The sequence below is a fragment of the Sinocyclocheilus anshuiensis genome, unplaced genomic scaffold (assembly GCF_001515605.1).
Source record: "Sinocyclocheilus anshuiensis isolate Anshui unplaced genomic scaffold, SAMN03320099.WGS_v1.1 scaffold1550, whole genome shotgun sequence".
Lineage (NCBI taxonomy): Eukaryota > Metazoa > Chordata > Actinopteri > Cypriniformes > Cyprinidae > Sinocyclocheilus > Sinocyclocheilus anshuiensis.
Window position 1 is genome coordinate 191,013 of NW_015546121.1, and position 8,284 is coordinate 199,296.

General features: G+C 40.4%; 1 protein-coding gene across 3 annotated transcripts in view; it reads left to right on the forward strand.

Annotated features, from left to right (window-relative positions):
- LOC107700961 (mitogen-activated protein kinase kinase kinase kinase 4-like) overlaps positions 1–8,284 on the forward strand; it is a 58,694-nt gene that overhangs the window by 3,898 nt on the left and 46,512 nt on the right. The window lies entirely within an intron of this gene.

Here is an 8,284-nt window from a genome sequence, read left to right on the forward strand (position 1 = left end):
TATAAAGAATATCTCTTTGGGTTTGAGACTTTAGTCTTTGCAACTTTAGGGATCTTATCTATTCACGAACAGCTTGTAACACTCCAAAGAGAAAGGAAAACTTGAAATTGCATCATATGACCCCTTTAAACTTGCTGTCGGTGACAGTGCTTGCATGTTTTTTCCACAAGAATACCAACATGTTCACCTTCTCTGGTTTAAGAAGCGGTCTTTTACTTTACTTTAGTGTGACTATATTGGCGTCATTATGCACGCACCTTTGCGCTGGTGCTGAGGTGGTGAGTATAAACCAGGCTCTACAGTCGAAGCGCTCGCACTGAAAGCAGCTCTCTTCTCGTGATCAGTGAAATCTGAGTCCTGCTCGCTGTATGGAGCAGAGCAGACCAGTGCTCTCGCACAAATTTGGACTCGCACATTCTCAAAAAATTGTCGCAAATCTGACCGTTTTGGTCACAGTCTAGAGCCCTGTTCCAGAATTGAGGCAAGTGACTGACTATATGAATGGGTTACTGAATCATTGATTACTTGATTTATTCAAAAACAAGGATTTATTGGCTCTGATACTGGCATTTTCTGCTGGATCGGGTATCAGTCAGACGAGACCAATCCAAATCCCATATTCTGCGTATACTATTCTGTGTTATTGTTAAGCCCCACGAAAGCACAAACGCATTATAAAGCACCATAAAGTAAAAGTCCAAGTGTTCTGAAGCTGTTCCATGGTTTAATGTGAGGTACAGATGAATATTGAAGTCGTTAAATTCAAGTTCTCGTAAACTCTTCTCTCCGCTGCAGCTGTCTGTCATCCTCCATTCAGTGTTCAAGCTGTGTGTCGTGTTCGGTTACGACAGTCAAGGCGATGAAACTCTCTTCAAGAGCGCTCAGTAACTGAGATTTAAAACTGTTAAAAGACAAGGCTCAATAAACTAGCGCACAGATTTAATAAACTACGCATCAGTATCTCTTGTGCTGTGAACTTCTCTGTGCGGAGCGCTGTGACTCCGGGTTGCTTCAAGCTCATCATTCTGCACTCGAGATGCACATAAGCGCTTTGTGACGCTCTGTGTTGGAGCCTTTCGTATTATAATACTTTTGCTCAATGAAAGATTATTTATAGCGTTTCTTGTTCCGTGCTATCTATCATATGTTGCTGCCTTCATTACTGTGCTATAATTTAAAAGAAATGTCTTTTCATTTTATAGTCTATATTTATATATAAATATAGTTAGGCTACTTGTTTTTCATGAATGTATTTTACAACAATACAAAGAGCAATGTGTAACATTTTACCAGATTTAGTCCTACACTTCACTTTTATTTGTTCCCCACTAAATAATGTTATTTCACTAAATGTTTAGCTTTTATAGAATTATTGTGCACTCATAGTTTTTATTTTTAAATAATTAAAAATAAAGTAAAACTTGAAAAAAAAAGATGAAATAGATTGTTTAGCCGTCTTGACAACTGCCAGCAGAGAGTTTGCTGTTAAGCGATTGAAATATCAAAACTAATTTCTTGAATGAGCTCCAGAGAGCTGAACTCTCAGAGTCCTGCTGTAGATCTCAGCTGTGCTTGACCATGGCTTTTGTGCTTAAAGCTGCATTCCAGCGTGGATGAATCTGAAAAAGCGTGGCGATCACATGCAGCAGCCGTCTGGAATGTTGTTTCTTCAGGTTTGGGATGTCAGAATGATGATTTTGTGTATTCCAGCGCGGATGCGGTTGTGTTTGGACAGATGAGGAGTTGTGAGGGTGAACTCAGATCAGTGTTTATGACTCTTCTGGCTTCTGTGGAGCATCTGCCCTCACACTAAACACTGCTGTTCTTCCTCAGTTTGTGTCCATTGTTTTCTTTGTGTCGGCCAATGAGGCGTGAGCTTCAGGTCACATGTCCAGAGCCGCTGCAGACACACGCTGGAGCTTTAGGTGGCGCTGAAACACCGAAGACTGATTCATGTCCAGCAGTGTGTGTTTGACTCCACACACACTCAACACGCGCTCACATGTCAAATATCACACACACATTCACGCTGTCTGTGTGAAAGACTCCCTTTATCTCCAGTCTGTGTTCTGTGTGCTCCTCTCTGAACTGAAGCTCTGTTCTCTGTGTTACTGTATCTGTGCCTCATTAATCATCATTCACACATCATCATATGATGCTGCGGTGTGTTTGTGGCCTCTCATATGAACACATCACATACGAACAGCTATAAGCTCGTTCATGGATGATCATGTGATTCACAGCCCCAGAGAGCTGGTGGTCATGTGACCTGAGCGTGAGGCTGTGATTGGCTGAGAGTGTGTAACCAGGCAGACTCACACATGCAGTAGATCTAGCACAGAAACCGTGGGATCTGACTCTCTGTGTCTCAGACGCTCTGATCTTCAGTGACGCTCAATCCTCTCACACTCCCACAGTGTCCCGTCCTGATGAAGTACTGTGTGTGTGTGTGTGTGTGCTGACTGTAAGTGTGTGTCCAGGAACACAGAAGCGTGCTGTACGTCACACAGGCGTGACACAGAAATCATGTTTGTCTCACACCCGTAGGACACTAGTGGTCTCTTCAAGTGAGTTTTTAAGGAATCACAGTTGGGTAAGCTTCTATAGCAGGGATGGAACGATTACCGGTTTGACGATAAATCATGATAAAATTCCCCACGGTTTGTATTACCGCTTAATTTTTTAATTAGCATTAAAACATATTCGATTACCGTGATTTGAAAATGTGAGGATAAATCAATACTATCCAGCATAAAGCAGAGTTTGAGTAACAGTGTCACGTGCGCACAGCAGCAGAGTCGTATTGTTTTCAGTGAAAACATGGCAGAAAGCGGCGAGGTTTTAAAAGAGTGCTAAGGGAATTATACAAATGAATATATGATTGGATTAATTATGAATGTACCTCTGAAGGTTCTGACTGTCTTCAGAAAAGATTCGATGGCAGTTTGTTTTCATCTTCGCTCGATGTAATACCTAATAAAGTAGTGTTTTAATCGCAATGCTGCTTTGTGCAGGAGATTATGAGAAACAGCTGTAATTCTGCTGCTCCAGAAGCGCCACCTGCTGTCAGCGAGTGGATTTACAGACACTCACGTTCACATTCAGTCTGTGTGCAGCTTCTGTCGGGACAGAAAACAGAGCGGATTTACATGCCCTGCTGTAGATTTTGACCGGTTGATGAAAAACAAGCTTATGTGGATTCTACACATTTAAACAATTCAGATAAGTTATCTAGAATTATTTATGGAGCAGATAAAATACATATAATCATTTATTAATCAGTTTTCATTTTGACTTATCCCTTTTCTTTATTTAACAGCTGAAATGTGAGGTTTACCTTTTTATGAAGCTTTTTCAAAGTTTTATTTGGACATTTCGTACATGTTATTTTCAGTCATGTTGTCATTTAAAATCCAGACATCATTGGTATTGTTATTTTAGTGTTTATGCAAACAAAAGTCATTTTATTTGTTGTTTATAAAACGATTTATGTGTCAGTAGTTTTTGAATATTTCCAGCACATTTTAACAATACAATGATAATACTGATTCCCGGGATGATTTTGGTCACTATAATCGTGATAAGAAATCGTCATACCATTACTTCTTTATTCCATAGCAGTGAATGGGAGACTACATCAAATATATATTCTGCGTTCCCTCAAATAGCAAAAGAAAAACTCAGACAGTGTTTTCTTGACTTACAAAAGAGGACAAATGAGAGTGAGATTGATAAGCGTGTTGTCGCCATTGTGAAGAGATGCAGAAGCTTCTGCAGGATCCTCTTGTTCATGAACACTTGCCTATTTGCAGCTGAACTGATGCAGTAACTGTCTTGAACTGAAGAGCGTCTAAGCGGTTCACCAATCACAATGCACTGGACCAGCTAACCAATCACATTTCGTGTTTTGGGAGGAGGAGCTTCACCAAAAACAGGAAGTAAACCGAGCGTTTGAGACTGACTGGGAAGAGAGGTGCTGCATTAATGTAAAATATGTGAAAACAATCCAGCATGAAAACTTATTCTAGTACACATCAAAAACCAAACCAAGAGTTTATAAAAGCACATAATAGGAGCCCTTTAGATTAGGCTTTCATTGAGCAGCACATACACAGTGCTCATCAAATAACCGCTCAACCGTGACGTGTGAGAACCTGTGAGGATCATTCTATCAGTGAATGATGACCCATCTCATGTTTGGGTGAAATTATATTTTAAGACACTGTGAAACACCCTGATAAAGGTGAGGATGGTTCTCTTCTGAAAGGCTGAAAAAGACAGATAAACAGTAAACAGTGGAGTATAGTCGTGGTTCCTGAGGCTGAACGTTTTCTGAAGGCACAGCTGGGTGAATGAAGAGCACTGTGTTGTTTGAGCTGTGAAGTGTTGCTTATAGGGTTAGTTTATGGTGCTGTTGTGAATGGAGGAAGAGATCTGAAGTGCTTCCACCTTAAGATGCAGCCTTTTTACAGATAAAATGGTTTTGCTGCTCATCTGATCTTTTAAATCTCTAAATAATTGAACTAGGGCTGCGACTAATAATGCCTTAATCAGTTAATTGTATAAATGTACATTTTATTTTTTGTATTTAATAAAAGTTATTCCACATTCTGCCAAATATTGTCCTCAAAACTGCATGGACTGAAGGCTGTAAGAACACATATAGTGACTGTATCTATAAACTTTGCATTATAAAACAAAAAGAAATGACTGTTTCTGAAAGTAAGGGTTAGAGGAACACATTCAGCTCATTACCATCATCTTTTACAGGTACTGCTCTCATCACAATTAGACTTGTGCCGGTATTCGGTAATGTGGTATATCACGGTAATGAGTATGCACGATATTGTTATCGTGGGCACTTCTAAATACCGTGAATAATTATATATTACAAATTATTCCGAATTTTGAATGCATTTTAAGAATACTTTTCCCATCAACTGGTCAAAATGCACAACACCGCTGTATGCTGCGTGAAAGACGCGTGCGCACTCTGATGTAAATAAGCGCGGACGTGAAGCACATGGCGGAACATGTGAGAGACGCTCTGGATGAAAGCGCACTTTCACTCTCTGACAGCAGATGGTGCTAAACTGCAGAAATAATAATAATAATAAAGCGTCTGCTAAATGACTAAATAAAAAAAAATTAAAATAATAATTCATTTAAATGCAGCTGTTACCCCGTAAACCCTGTAAACAAAGCAGCTGCACTACTTTCTGTTTCTGAATCGTGTTTAAATGATTTAAACAGCCATTCAGATTTGTGTCAATTAATCGCAACACGAAAATTTGATACCGGCATATCCCTAATCACAATATAGCTACCTGTGCCATTTGAAGAACTTTAAACCTACATAAAACGTCTAACAACACATACTTGAGCAAAATGTGTTTGTCTGAATTTTTGCGCTCTGTCTGTCTGTCTGTCTGCGCATGCACACACTTCCTTCAGTGAAGTGAAGCGGAGACTCACTCTCTGTCCAGACCAGCCACGTGACGAGAATATACCTGTGAAATATGAGTTATGTGCTGAAGAAAACACGTCTCTAACAGCACAGGTATCTGTCAGATCTCCAGTAAAAATTGATCTTGTTGCCGCGTACTGGATTAATTGTAGAGGTTTGATAGAACTGGCTGGAAGACCTGCCAAGGGAGCATTGCTATAGTCCAGCCTGGACAGAACAAGAGCTTGAACAAGGAGTTGTGAAGCATGTTCTGAAAGAAAGGGCCTGATCTTCTTGATGTTTAATAAAGCAAATCTGCAGGACTGGGCACTTTCAGCAATGTGGTCTGAGAAAGTCAGCTGATCCTCAATCATAACTCCGAGGTTTCTGGCTGTTTTTGAAGGAGTTATGGTTGATGTGCCTAACTGAATGTTGAAATTGTGATGAAACGATGTGTTTGCTGGACCCACAAACAGTTCTGTCTTGGCAAGGTTGAGTTGAAGGTGATGGTCCTTCATCCAGCAAGAAATGTCTGTTAGACATGCTGAGATGCGAGCAGCTATCGTCGGATCATCAGGATGGAACCACTGAAGCTGATTGCGGCCACTCAATGCTTTTGTTTATGTTTTCATACAGTCTATGGTTTATCTGTAATGGAAACGTGCCTACTGAAAGCTAACACCGTGTTTCCTGATGATATCTCCCAAGGGTAACATGTAAAGCGTGAAGAGTAATGGCCCTAGTCAGGCTGCTCTCTTTAGGGTGCAAGTGTGCTCATTATACCACGGTGTCAGACTGTTTTCCTTAATCTTCCTTAAGGGTAAAGGAGCAACTGTATTTAAAATGCTAGAAAAGAGAGAGTCCATAGTTTCTGTTACATCATCAAGTTTTTCTGAGGTTTTGGATATGCTAAGGAATTGGGATAAATCAAGAAGATTACTTACAAAGCAGTCTTTTGTGGTAGAAGTGATGGTTCTACCATACTTGTAACAAGGAGCACCATCTAAACTTTCTCTGAAGACAGTCAGTTCCCCTCAGAAACATTCATATAAACTCCCAAATCAATATTGAGGATTTTCTTCCAATAGTTCGTTCATCATGAACAGTGAGTGATCTGCCTGCTACAGTATTTTTCTCTGTGTGTCCGTCTTCAACGACTCTGGTTTACAGACTTCATATTTTCACATAAATTACATTTTGGAAAACGATTGCATTGCAACGTAGTTTGTGCAAGTCCAGAACAGAGACGAGTTGCTTGCAATAAAACAAAAAACGGCCGGTTGCTGATCGCGTGAGTTCCAGGGGAAGCTCCTTAAGTTCGGCCGTCCTACACACACGTGACTGACCGCTCGCTCGCACCAGCAGGAACGGTATAACGGAAAATATTAGTGGTTTTGAAACCGTGAGATTTTTCAAATCGCGATATACCTTGAAACCGGTAATCGGCTCATGCCTGTTGAAGATTTGGAAGCCGCTCTTGCCAGTCTTAGGGCTTCAGCAACTGAGAGCAAGGCAGTCTCGGTTGAATGTCCACTTCTGAAGCCAGACTGGTTGCTGTTGAGGAGGTTGTTCGAGACTTGGTTGAACAACTCGTTCAAGTGTTTTTGCAATGAAAGGTAGAAGAGAAACCGGTCTGTAGTTCTCTAAAAGAGTTGGGTTAAGGGTGGGTTTCTTAAGAAGTGGGGTTATACGAGCCTGTTTAAATGTTGAGGGAAAAACACCAGTGTGAAGGGATGTGTTAGCGATGTGAGTGAGTGCAGGTACAACGGCAGGAGAAATGGCTTGAAGGAGATATCAAGCAGAATAGGATCAAGCGGACAAGTAGTAGGATGATTAGAAAGGATGAGTTTAGAGACTTCTGCCTCAGAGAGGGGAGAGAAGGATGTGAACGAGTGTATGTTTGCTGGTATGATGTGCTTGACAGATTGTGGTGTGGAAAATTGTGCACTGATGGTTTTAATTGTATTAATGAAGAATGTGGCAAATTCGTCAGCTGTTACAGTTGATGAAGGAGGGGGAGGAGGAGGACAAAGGAGAGATCATCATTAAACGTTGTTTAAGTGACATACATAGAGGTCGACCGATATGGGTTTTTCACTGGCCGATGCCGATATTTAGAAATCAGGGCAACCGATGGCCGATATATGATGCCGATATTTTGGCCGATTTTCTTTTTTTTTTTTCTTCATCTCATAAAAGTGAGTTTGAGTAAATTATGATATATGATGCCGATTTTTTTTGACCGATATGTTTGGCTGATTTTCTTTTTTTTCTTCTTCCCCTTTATCTCATAAAAGTGAGTTTGAGCAAATGATTATTGCAGGATACAAGATAGTAATAGTAGTAGTAGCCTAATTCAGAGTAATAATACATGGTTCAAAACTTAAGCACCTTCTCAAAACAGTTCTGAAGCATGCTTTTTGTTTATGTTTGCTGACAGACACCAGTGTTTCCCACAGACTTGCAAATGCAAATTCATTCTCTGCCAGCAGGAGGCACTGTTGGAGCGGGAGATATAGCGGTTTCTCCGGTAACGGCTGTAAACAAATAAGCATTACTTTATCAGGCATTACAGGAAAGACGAAATGAAAATGACATAGAAGCTTTTCTGAAGACAGTCAGTTCTTTTCACAGATACATTCATATAAAAACACCTGCGCTGCATTTTAATTTTGAAACGTGCAGTGCTCCGTTTATTCAATGAAGTAGAATCCTTTTGGAAAATCTATTTGTGGCGGTCAGTTTTGATTTTGCGACGGGCCGCCACAAATAACTCAATGTATGGGAAACACTGGACACTGCTATAAGTCAAATGGCCAAAGTGATAACAAAAATAAA